The sequence below is a fragment of the Cololabis saira genome, chromosome 9 (genome assembly GCF_033807715.1).
Source record: "Cololabis saira isolate AMF1-May2022 chromosome 9, fColSai1.1, whole genome shotgun sequence".
NCBI classification, from domain to species: Eukaryota; Metazoa; Chordata; class Actinopteri; order Beloniformes; family Belonidae; genus Cololabis; species Cololabis saira.
In genome coordinates, this window is record NC_084595.1 from 32,517,253 (window position 1) to 32,531,263 (window position 14,011).

Here is a 14,011-nt window from a genome sequence, read left to right on the forward strand (position 1 = left end):
GCATTATTTGGTGGCTATACCGTACCAAACTTCGGACACCAGCAACTAATCTTATCACTGTGCTTAGATAACTTCTAGACATCTGAATTCCTTATCTTGTTACTACATATTACTGACTTGTGACAATCTCAGCAGCAGGCAGCAGTCTCAGCAGAGCGATTAACATCCTCCAGCCGAGATGAGAGAGGTGACCCCCTCCACCTCTTCAAGGTGTTCCTCCTGGATCCGCCTCGGGGCGTCCTCCCATGCCTAGAACACCTTCAAAGGCAGACGAAGCACCCTACCTAACCAGATGCCTGCACCACATCTGGTAGCAGTAGTGATGGGGAATATGACGCCACCACTCTGGGACCCACAGGAACAACCAGGTATAAACTTTATTTATGTATTTATTTTATAGCTGTTTAGTTAACACCAACTAAATAAGGCACCCAGTGACTAGGGACATTAAGGACTAGTTCCTGACTGTTGAGTGAAGGATTGTGGAACACCAGAAGGTTTTGTGAAAGGGAACAGAGTATTGCACCTTCCTAGATCACTCTGAATGCACAGCAGGGGAGTGGAGGATAATTCTCAACCAATCAAGCTCTGTGATGTCACAGTACTCTACAAATCTGAATGGCTCCCACATTGATATATTTTTAAACAAGGCAGTCCCAAACAAAATGAGGTTGGGGTATTTGGGAGTTTTTGAGTAACTGGTCAGTTTAAGGCCCCGTTTACACGGAGCAAAAACGGTGGTGTTTTCATGCGTTTTGGCCGTTCGTTTACACGAAAACGGAGCTCAAAGTCACCAAAAACGATCATTTCTGAAAACTCCGGCCAAAGTGGAGATTTTCAAAAACTCTGTTTTCACGTTTGCGTCTAAACAGAGGAAAACGGACATTTAGGCTTCAGAACGTCACATTATGCAACAAAAACGTCACCAGCGTCATGTGTGCGACCTGTGTTTACAATTAGTTTGGCCACCGTCAATATTTTCTTGTATTTTACCTGTTTTATATTCTAAAGTCACACTTAAAAGTAACTCCACTTCTCTGTCACTCCAAACGAAAGACTCTCGTTCCGTCTTGGAAGTAAAGGCTGAATTATGTTCCCGCGTTAAATCGACGCAGAGCCTACGGCGTAGGGTACGCGGCGATGCGCGGCGTACGGTGTGCGTCGCCGCGTACCCTACGCCGTAGGCTCTGCGTTGATGTAACGCAGAACCATAAATCAGCCTTAACTGGAAGTTACACGTGTCATTTGTTGATGTTTTTTTCAGGATTCTGATTGGCTGGCATGACGTTAACAGCGTATTTATGCGGATTGGTGTGAACGAAGAGATTTTGAAAACGATCTTGTGTAAACGATGGAATTTTTCAAAACGTAGAGGGGGAAATATCCGTTTTTGTAAATACTATGTGTAAACGTGGCCTAAGTTTCAAAGCAATTCAAATTCCCAGATACAACACGTGACATTTTCAGCTCCATCCGTCCATATGATTCTCCTATTGGGTCACAAGGGTCCACTGGACACAATCCCAATTGTCTTCAGACAAAAGTACAAGGTACATCCTGGACAGGTCGCCTTTCACATCCTGGACAACTCACACTCAGCCCTGTGGTCAATTTTGAAACATCAATGAGCCTAAAAGGTATGTTTATGGACTGTGGGAGCAAAGTACAAAAAGAAAAAACACAGGGAAAACATACAAACTCCACACAGTCGAGATTTGTAACCAGAAACCTTCTAGCTGTGAGGAAAGTGGTGCCAGCGACTGTGGTTGAAAAGCAACCCTTTCAAATGTTTTATTCATTTGTAGTATTTTTATTGCAACCCAGGATTAATAAAAGTGCAAAAGGAGACTCTCTATTCAATCTTCTCCACTTCCATTCGTCCCAACAACTAAATTATTTTTCATATCTGTGTTCGGTCAAAGCTCAGTAGCAATGATGCTGGCTGTCTATTGCTCTACCTTAATATATTGGTTTTAATATTTAATAAGGTCTAAACCTTTCCAAATACAAACATCTTAAAACGATTTTAAACACAGATGGAACCATCACATTTGTAGCTAGGGCAGTAAAAGAGTGTGTGTACATGCAAGTACGAGTGTGTGCGGTTTGTGTGTCTAGCCATGGGCTAATGAGGGGAGGCATGTGGTGGCCATTTAGAAGGATTAGAGCTGTCAGAGACATCAAGCGCGACTAATTATTCTGTTAGCACACTACACTGCAGTGGTACAAAGTATGTGTGCATGTGTGTCTGTATAGATGTGTCCGTGTGTGCATGTGTTAGCGAAGAGGGCTTGTCAGGGAAAGAAGGAGTGTGAGTAAAGCTGGAAAAGAGAGAGATTTTAGAGAGATTTTGATGACAGATGGAAATGAATTGAGCCAGAAAAATGAGCATAGAGGGGCAGAAATGGAGGAGAACTGAGAGCTACTGTTATTACCCAGAGAATACGCTCTCTGTGCGAAAGATGGATTGATAGGAACAGAGTAAGGGGGCAGATTTGAAGGTGTATTAGTGAAAAGCCCTGTGGGTAATAGCGAGGAAGATATAGGGCCAAGAATAAAACCAGAAAGACAACAAAGAAGGAGGGGACACAAGAAAGAAAAGGTTAAGAAGGAGATGTTAAAAAAGAAAGGGATGATAAAGAGATAGAGGAAGGAGGGCTGACCTACCTCATGCGTTCATGGTTGACTGCATTTATATCCAAACATCCCATCATGCATTGCTCTGCCACTCAGGGCAAAATCGGCCCGTAGCACCCAATCAGCCGTGGCCTCTTACCACCTCGCCATGAGGCAGAGTGTGTGCAAGTGAGTGTATTTCTGTTCGCAAGTGTGTGAGTTCAAGCGTGGTTGCACACACATCTGTTTGTATGTGTGTTTATAGATAGAAACCTCCTCACTGCACTTCCTCTGTGATTTATCTTCAAACAGACAGCTCACTCATCTCCTTTCCCTAACCGCCTTCTTTTCCTTCCATCCCTCCATCCTTACTCTTTCTCTTAAACCTCCCCACCCATCCATCCATCTTCTGAATACCTTCCATTTCTCAGGCCAACCAACCCTCACTAAATCTACCCCCATCCCCCCAATCCCATTTTACTCCCCATCCCTGTTTCCATCCATCCCTCCATCTGCATCTACTTCCCACAGGGTAGACAGTTTCCTGAATCCCACTGAGGTGGAAAGATTTCAGACTTAATACATCTTCCATTCATGTGGTGATAAAGTTTTAGGGAAAGGGGTAAAGGGTTCAAAGGTGGCGAAGGAAACAAGAAGATGTCAGAACTTTTTCAGAAGAGTAGGTAGGCGGAGGAAAATGGATCCCAAATACAACCCATTTACCAAAGTCAACTGTTGCCATTTTATGTTTCAACATTTTCCTGCAAAAACTCCAACAGGTTTCATAAGCGCATGCATATCTTGCACTTAGACACACCTTATTAACCATCAAACAAACCCACATTTAGAGGTTGGAGAGTAGTGCTGGAATTAATTAGAAAACAGCCATTTGGGAGACTTCCGCTATAAACAACTTTTTTTCTTTAAATGAAACCCTTCAACAACAATTGACTCATCATTCTGTAAAAGGCATTCACTCATTCACAAACTTCTCACAGGAATGCTGTTTGTCACAGATTTACTGGGACACATTCTTGACAGTGAAAGAGAACTGTCAGAAAAACAAAGGAGTATGAAAGTTTGGAATCATCTGATGTCACCGGTCAGATTTGTGTGTGAAGGTGATATGTGACACATTATGATATGAGTCGATCTGTTGATGTAACTTCTGACCTGTAATCAGGGCCGGTCCTATGATTTTGGTGCATAAACAAGATTTTGTTTGTGGCCTCAAAAACATTCCCGGCGCAAACCCCAAATCACACACACAGCTTACAACTGAATGAAAAACAGACAAATTAATTATTAACCAAGCTCTTACTTTACTTTTTTATATATTAAAAAAATATATGTATATATTATTTGAATTTACTTCCACAAGGAAAATGTTTTGTGTAATATGTTTATGTGTTAAATACATTGAACTGAACCCCAGTCAGCAAATAAATCAAATTGCAATATTGTGCTTGATATTAGAAAATTATAAAAGGGAAAAAAAAGGCATGTGAAAGAGGCCAGTGACAACATAATGGATAGGAAGAGATCAAGGGGATAAAGAGCGATGAAAACAGTTGAAAAAAGAGGAGGTGAACCTTAAGAAATATGGCAGACAGGAGATTATAAGCAAACTCCAGCTGAGTTTAGTGGCAACATCCTTTATCCTGCACTTCCCCAGGGCAGACTCCAACTGAGATGGCCACATCAAATCACTTATTTTTGCCTGTCTATTAGTTCTACTTTTGAGGATCCTGTTGACAGAAGCAAATAATGTCCACATGCACATTAATGCACAACAATCATATGCATTTTCTCTAAGGAGTTGTTGTCAATTTGATATATCAAATAACACTCAGCCCCAATGAATCAGTGCGTGTGAGCTCATGTGAATATTGTGTGCATATAGTGGACTTAAACAGTATATGTCTTATGCTACTGTGAGGAAGTTAGTCAACCGCTTGGCGACTGTTCCACATTAAAACAACTTTATAACCCCTCTGTGAAATGTTAGTTCCTGACTCTGACCGCGTTTGTTTGCGTGGTCATGTCTTTCAGCTGTGAGAAACAAACCTCACATTAAACCTCACATTAAGGCTTTTATTTCATTTGATGTGATAATCAGATTGCCTGGTTGTTATTACCTACTTACACTTGCAGAATACACCTAGGAAATAAAATGTTGATTTTGTGAAGCATAGCCAGGAATTAAATGGATGAAGTTTAAACTGTAAGGCCTTTTCCTTAAAATGGAGGCTTCCATTCATGGTTTTATATTCAAACTAGTTTATGTTTAAAACCGTAACAAGATCTCTTGAATTAAGAGAAAAAGAGGCATCTAAGACTTGTGAGTATGAAAACAGCAACATTTGAGGTAAAAAGAAAAAAAATGTCACGCCTCCCCACGTGAGGAAAACAAACACACAAAGCACCCCAATAGATGGAGATCAAATGTGTAAAAGTGTAGAAGCTTGTCTTGATCATGTAATTTCAGAGAGTCATTGACTTTAAGGCTACAGTGTTTTTGAGGATGGCACGACCTGCATGTAAAGAAAGGCTGGACTTGTGGAGCACTATAGATTAATCCTATCTTCTATAAATTTTGTGACAAGTGACTTGCCCTTCCCTGCTCATTCATGCTGAACGTGTGAAGATTGACATGGTGGCACTAAAAGCACAAGAATGTAGTCAGTGAATATTTAGTGGCAAATTTCATATGTGTGAGTGTGTATATAAAGTCTTGACTCAAATATTAAGCTTTCACTTTTGTCAATGCCCCTCTTTTTTTAAATCTGTGTTTTTTGCTCTTTTTCAAAAAGATGTCTTTGTAATGAAAATGATTTGTAATTTTAATAAAACTTTCTTTTTCTTTTTCTTTTTTTTTACAAAAAATGTTTGCATGCCATGTATAAAGAGCGTGACAGTTCATTTTGTATTAAACATTTACCAAAAATGAAAATTACCATTTTAATGTAACTTTTTAAAACAGGGTGACAGTTGATAAAAAATAAAGTGGTTTCCGTTGTTTTTGCTGTCTCTTTCATCTCTTTATGTGTGTTATTTCACAATTGTTCTTCCGAGACCAAAATAGTGCAGAAAGAAAAATAATATTTTCTTACCACATAAACCCAGCATCTCATCAGATGGAAACATTTATAGCCTAGTTTTTTACTGCCCTCTGCTGGTCAGGGTTGAACTATATACAAAATGCAAATAAGAAATTATTTCTAGGGGAGTTTTGTTCAATGTCTTTCTGTAAAAGACTGACAACTTATTTAGGGGAAGCCCCATCTTTATGCCGAACGACAGATAGAAAAGGCTAAAACACCAGCACACAAGAATGAAGATTACCCACAGACGCAGAAAAAAATAAAAACACAAGGAGAAAAATGATAAATAATTAAAGGTAAATTATGGGGGCATGACAAATCCATTACCTACAAAAGATGATTATAAATCATGACTGAGCACGTTGTCATTATATAATAGTCACATCTCTAATTGATACAAATTAAAATCCAATGGGGAATTTAAACACCAGTGAGCGAGTGTGTGTGTCGTAGTGCCTAAGAATGCTTTTGCGTTCTCATGAATACCGGTAATCATGAAGAGTAAAATGAAAGCACCATCAAGAACTTTATAAAAAAGCATCCACCATTCATCTGAATTAAATATCACAGCATCAGATGTATACTCTATAATTAAGACCTCATTATCCACAAAGGGGGGAAATAATCTGTGAAATTAGCATGTGTGGTGGGGAAGCTTTAATAAAACTGTCATGTTTCACTACAGAGCAGCACGGTGGCTTAGTGGTTAGCACTGCCGCCTCACAGTGAGGAGGTTCCTGGTTTGATTCCCAGCAGGGGTCTCTGTGTAGAGTACTTCAGCTTCCTCCCACAGTTCAAAAACACGGATCAACAACTTCGGCTTAATCCCTCTGAGCAGAGGGGTCACCACAGCGGATCATAGTGTGCACATCGATTTGGCCCAATTTTATGTTGGATGCCCTTTCTTGACGCAACCCCACAGAGACAAACAACCATTCATGCTTACACACACACACATATGGGCAATCAACCCATATGTTCAGCTCATACATGTTTTTGGGCTGTGGGAGGAACCCAGACTACCCAGAGAAAGCCCATCAAGCTGTGAAGCAACAGCACTTACGACTAAGCCACAAGGCTGCCCTTGTTCAAATATGTATATGTTTATTCTAAATCGCCCACAGTAGTGAATATCTGTGGTTGTTTATCTGTAAGTGGCCTTGCAATGGCCCCAAAGACAGCTGGGACAGGCTCCAGCAGATCCCTGTGATCCTGAAATAAGCAAGTTTAGATGATGGATGGATGTTTCCCGACACACGTAATGCAGGGAAAAAAGCTTTCTGCTAAGGGCCACATTTGCAGCTACTATATACTAAAAAAAGTATTTAGTCAGACACCAGTTGTGCAAGTTCTTCCACTTAAAAAGATAAGAGAGGCCTGTAATTTTCATCACAGGTATATCTCAACTATGACGGACAAAATGAAAAAAAAAAATCCAGAAAATCACATTGTCTGATTTTAAAATAATTTATTTCAATTTAATTCAATTCCTTTATTGTCATTATAAGCAGTGCGAACAACAAAATTAGATAGCAACTCTGTGGTGTTACAACAACATAAAAAACATAGGACAATTTAATAATAAAAAGCATGTATCAACTAAGATTTGCTACTAAGCATGTATAATAATAAATAATAAACAGTAAAACAGCTGGCTTGTACTAGGTTAAAGTGCATGGTTAAAGTGCAAGAGTGGCAACATAGCAGCATCAGCTTAATTAGTGCATTACAGTATTGAGAGCACAGATAGCCCTGGGAAAGAAGCTGTCTCTGAATCTGGTGGTGCGTGTTTTCATTGATCTGTAGCGCCTGCCAGAGGGCAACAGATCAAACAAGTGATGGCCAGGGTGGGAAGAGTCTTTAGTGATGTTTCTGGCTCTTTTGAGTTAACGTGCAGAAGCAGTTTCCACCAGTGATGGCAGCGGGCAGCCGATAATTTTCTCTGCAGCTTTCACCACATTCTGCAATGACTTTTTGTCCGCTACCGAGCAGCTTGCATACCACACTGAGATGCAGTAGGTAAGGATGGACTCAATAGCTGCTCGGTAGAATGAAATCAGCAGTCTCCTCTCCATGTTGTTTCTCCTGAGAACTCTCAGCAAGTGGAGTTTCTGACGAGCCTTCTTCACCGTGGCTGAGGAGTTGGCTGACCAGGAGAGGTCCTCTGAGAGATGAACATCAAGGAATTTGAAGGTCTGTTCCACACATTCCCCGTTTATACAGAGAGAGGCTGGTTCTGAGTCACGCTTCTTCCTGTAGTCCAGTATTAATTCCTTGGTTTTGGTGGTGTTTAGAACCAGGTTGTTCACCGAACACCATGTTGACAGTCTCTGTATCTCATCCCTGTAGGCGGATTTGTCTCCTCCGGAGATGAGACCAACAACATCACTATTCTCATTGGTGATTTCAATGCCAAGATTGGAGCTGATAACACGGGATATGAAGAGATCATGGGTGGACATGGACTGGGGCAAATTAATGAAAATGGGGAGAAGTTTGCAGATCTGTGCTCCCTCATGGGAGGCAGCATCTTTCCCCACAAACGCATCCACAAGGCCACGTGGAGATCTCCAGACCACATCACGGAAAATCAAATAGACCACATATGTATCAGCCGAAAGTTCAGGAGTGTCAGTGTTTGACATTTCCCCCAGTTTGTGTTTCTGTTCTGCCCCGCCTGTTTTCCATCTGTCCTGATTGTTCACACCTGTGTCTCGTAATTCCCTGTGTATATCTGGTCTCGTCTTCCCCTGCTCCCAGTTAGTCCGTACTGTTTGCTCCCTCCATGTTGTCCCGTAGTCTTTGGATCCCTGTTTCTGTTCTGCCTCTTTTTGATCCTGCCCAGCAGCGCTTTTGGTTCTTGTTTTTGTGTTTTTGCTCCAATAAATCCTGTTTTTTGGAACTCCTGCCTCTCGCTCTCCTGCATCTGGGTCCTAAACAACCCCATCCGTGACAAGGAGATCAATGCAAGATGTGTGAGCAATGAGAGGGGCAGATCCGGCATCAGACCACCATCTCTTGCTGACGACTGTAAAACTGCGTCTGAAGAAGCAATCCACAACCACCAGCACAAGAACAAAATACGACGTGGGACCTCTCAGGAATAAAGAAGTAGAAAGCAGATTCCAGATCAGCCTTACCAACAGGTACCAACTACTTCAGGAGCAGCATGATGAAGTGGACACAGACATGGAGACTCGATGGCAACACTCAAAGAAGGCATGGCAGGACACCTGTGAAAAAATACTGGGGAAGAAAACAGCAAGACACAAAGACTGGGTCACTGTGGAAACACTCCAGAAACTGAAAGAAAGAAAGGACAAGAAAGAGAAGCTGAACACAAGCAGAACAACAGCAAAAGGAAAGGCACAGGAAGAGTACACACACGCCAACAAAGAGGTGAAGAAGAGCATAAGGAAGGACAAAAGGGACCACATAGACAACCTGGCCCAACAAGCAGAAACAGCAGCAGGGCAAGGCAACTTGAAAGACCTCTACATGATAACCAAGAAGCTAGCAGGCAAGTTCCAGCAAACAGACAAGCCAGTAAAAAATAAACAGGGAAACACACTTACCACAATGGAGGACCAGAGGCGAACGTGGGCTGAACACTTCCGGGAGCTACTGAATCGACCTGCCCCAGACGAACCACCGGACATTCCACCAGCAGATACAGTACTACCTATGAACTGCGATAAACCCAGCAGAACAGAGATCAGGAAAGCCATCAAGACACTGAAGAACGGCAAAGCGGAAGGCCCGGACGGTATACTGTACCAGCAGAGGCAATCAAGGCCGACCTGAAGACGGCCACCGACATGCTCTACAGCCTCTACACCAAAGTCTGGGAGGAAGGAAAAACTCCAGAAGAATGGAGAGAGGGAGTCATAATCAAGATACCAAAGAAGGGAGACCTCACCAACTGCGACAACTATAGAGGAATCATGCTTCTCTCGGTACCTGGCAAAGTTCTCAACAGAATCCTACTGGAGAGAATAAAAGCATCAGTTGATCCCCAGCTCCGAGACCAGCAGGCAGGCTTCTGGAGTAATAGATTGTGCACGGACCAGATTGCCACCCTGCGCATAATTGTAGAACAGTCAATAGAATGGAACTCCCCCTTATACATAAACTTCATAGACTATGAAAAAGCATTTGACAGCGTGGACAGAGAGACACTGTGGAAACTACTGAGACATTATAGGATCCCAGAGAAGATCATCACCCTGATCCAAAGCACCTACCAGGGAATGTCATGCAAGGTTTTACACGCAGGCCAGCTGTCAGAGAGCTTCGAGGTCAAGACTGGAGTTAGGCAGGGATGCCTCCTATCGCCCTTCATGTTCCTCCTAATCATTGACTGGATCATGAAGACCACTACAACAGGTAATAAAAACGGCATACAGTGGAACCTCTGGACACAACTTGACGACCTTGACTTTGATGATGACCTGGCTCTCCTGTCGCACAACCACAACCAGATGCAGGACAAGACCACCAAACTATCAACCACATCCCTTGGGACGGGGTTAAGGATAAACCATAAGAAGAACAACCTGATGAGGATAAACACCTCAACCAACAACCCAGTCACAGTAGAGGGCAAACCCATACAGGAGGTCGACTCCTTCACCTACCTCGGCAGCATTATAGATGGACAGGGTGGAACAGACAGCGACGTCACTGCGAGAGTAAGCAAAGCCAGAGCAGCGTTCATCATTCTAAAAATCATCTGGTCCTCCAAAGAAATAACCACAACAACTAAAGTGCGTATTTTCAATTCCAACGTGAAAAGCATCCTTCTCTACGGTTCAGAGACGTGGAGAAGGACAAAAAGGACGTTGCAGAAGATTCAAACCTTCATCAACTGCTGTCTGAGGCGCATCTTCAGAATCAGGTGGCCAGACAAAATCAGAAACAAGCAACTGTGGCAGAGAGGAAGACAGGAGCCAGTAGAGAAACAAATACTGATGCAAAAGTGGGGATGGATCGGACACACCCTGAGGAAACCGGCAGCTACTACTACACGCCAGGCCCTGACTTGGAACCCCCAGGGGAAGAGAAAGAGAGGACGGCCCAAAAACAGCTGGAGACGGGACCAGTGAGGCAGAACTCAAGAGCCATGGAATCAGCTGGGGGGAGGCAGAAAGGACAGCCCAAAATGTTGTTAAATGGAGAAGAGTCGTCGGTGGCCTATGCTCCACTGGGAGCGACGGGCGTAAATAAAAAGTAAGTAAGTTGGATGAGTAGACAGGTGTGCAGTCATCATGGGTGTACAGTCAGTAGAGAAGCGGACTCAGCACGCAGCCTTGAGGAGCTCCATTTGTAAATTATAGTGAAAAATAAGTATTTGGTCAATAACAAAAGTTAATCTTAATACTTTGTTATATACCCTTTGTTGGCAATGAAAGAGGTCAAACCTTTTCTGTAAGTCTTCACAAGGTTTTCACACACTGTTTATGGTATTTTGGCCCATTCCACCATGCAGATCTCCTCTAGAGCAGTGATGTTTTGGGGCTGTCGCTGGTCAACACCGACTTTCAACTCCCTCCGAAGATTTTCTATGGGGTTGAGATCTGGAGACTGGCTAGGCCACTCCAGGACTTTGAAATGCTTCTTACAAAGCCACTCCTTCGTTGCCAGGGCGATGTGTTTGGGATTATTGTCATGCTGAAAGACCCAGCCACGTTTCATCTTCAATGCTCTTGCTGATGGAAGGAGGTTTTCACTCAAAATCTCACGATACATGGCCCCATTCATTCTTTCCCTTACACTGATCAGTCGTCCTGGTCCCTTTGCTGAAAAACATTCCCAAAGCATGATGTTTCCACCCCCATGCTTCACAGTAGGTTTGGTGTTCTTTGGATGCAACTCAGCTTTCTTTCTCCTCCAAACACGAAAAGTTGTGTTTCTACCAAAAAGTTATATTTTGGTTTCATCTGACCATATAACATTCTCCCAATCCTCTTCTGCATCATCCAATTGCTCTCTAGCAAACTTCAGACGGGCCTGGACATGTACTGGCTTAAGCAGGGGGACACGTCTGGCAAAGGTCTGAGTGGAGCCCCAGATGGAGGGAGATTATCAGTGGTCTTGTATGTCTTCCATTTTCTAATAATTGCTCCCACAGTTGATTTCTTCACACCAAGCTGCTTACCTATTGCAGATTAAGTCTTCCCAGCCTGGTGCAGGTCTACAGTTTTGTTTTTCACGTCCTTTGACAGCTCTTTGGTCTTGGCCATAGTGGAGTTTGGAGTGTGACTGTTTGAGGTTGTGGACAGGTGTCTTTTATACTGATAACCAGTTAAAACAGGTGCCATTAATACAGGTAACGACTGGAGGACAGAGGAGCCTCTTAAAGAAGAAGTTACAGGTCTGTGAAAGCCAGAAATCTTTCTTGTTTGTAGGTGACCAAATACTTATTTTACTCAGGAATTTACCAATTAATTCGGTAAAAATCCTACAATGTAATTTTCCTGGATTATTTCCCCCCATTCTGTCTCTCATAGTTGAAGTGAACCTATGATGAAAATTACAGGCCTCTCTCTCATCTTTTTAAGTGGGAGAACTTGCGCAATTGGTGGCTGGCTAAATACTTTTAGTTAACTGGGCTATTTTTATCTTCGTTGGGACTTAGATTAGTTTGCTTGAGATAACATTTATCCAAAAATATTTTAAAAAGTGATGAAAAGTTCATAAACACTCAAGCATTTTGTATGAATACAACAACTTTTTTACTATTGTTGTATTTTATTTTGTCCTTTAATTTATTTATTTTTTACTCATTAGTCTAAGCATCTTTTACTCTCAAACATAATTATTTAAAATGCCCTTTGTCATATAAGATTATACACAGAAAAAGTAGAACAAGCATAAACAGAGGGAGACAGAAAATTCTTAAAACATCACTGTATTAAATGATAAACCACCTAGGCAGTTGAGATTGTCTCTGTAAAACTGACAATTGTTATACCCTTGTGGTATGGGAAAAAGTTGTTTCCCATACCGCACAGCTAAATCATGAATATTCCTGTTTCATAAATATAGAGGAACTTGAAACACACCCACAATAAACAATTTAAAATCTTGAGGAGTCAAATAAATGTATTGGTTTAAAAGTTACAATTTGAAATGTAGATGAAGTTGTCTCAAATTGACAGCACAAGTAAATCAGGCACATCTGCCTGACAACTGAAAGCTATTTAAGGGTGGCATGTGATATGAACTTTGTTGCTTTCCATTTCTAGGAGGGATGAGTTAAAGAAAACATGAGCTGTCCAGAAAGATATCAGTCCAGTGACAGCAGTGTTAACTCAAACGAGGAATTAATTGTTAAAAATGTCATGCAACATTACTGTCAACATCTGCATTGGAAGCAGCTGTACTAACAACATGCACGGTAAAACCAAGAGTAGATCTAGTTTGTAACACAAGGAAACTGGACCACATTACACCGGTCATGAAATCACTACACTGGCTTCCAGTGAGTCAAAGGATAGGTTTAAAATCTTTCTGCTGGTCTACAAAGACCTGAATGATCTTGGACCAAAATACATGCTGGATCTGTTAGTTCCTATGAAGCTCCCAGACCCCTGAGGTTCATCTGGATCTGGTTTGTTGTGGTTCCCAAGAACCAGAACCAAGCAAGGTGAGGCAGCGTTCAGTTATTCTGCTCCTCACCGGTGGAACAAACTTCCTGTAGACCTGAGGTCTGCTCCAACTGTCAGCTCCTTTAAATCAGGCCTAAAAACATTACTGTTTACTGAAGTGTACTCTTAAATTAAATACTTACCTGCTGTACTCTGCTGCCTGTACTTTTTAACATCTTGTGCTTTTTTTATTTTACCTCTTTTCTTATGATATAATAATAATTATATTATTCTATAAATATAATAATAATAATATAATGCTTTTAGGGGCCTGCAGATAACACTATTGGGTGAATGGGTAGATTTGTTTATATTTATGTACAGAAATTGGCAGCTAATTATATGTGTATGTATGCATGTGTATATATAAATATATATAAATATATATATATATATATATATATATATATATATATATATATATATATATATATGTGTGTGTGTGTGTGTGTGTGTGTGTGTGTGTGTGTGTGTGTGTGTGTGTGTGTGATTATGTGTGTGATTATGTGTGTGATTATGTGTGTAAGTAGATATATACATAGATATAGAGCAGATGCAGTTAATAGAGACAGTATAGTGTAATTAAGTATATTTATATAAATATTTATATGGGCATGTGTGTACAAATATATAGAAATATTC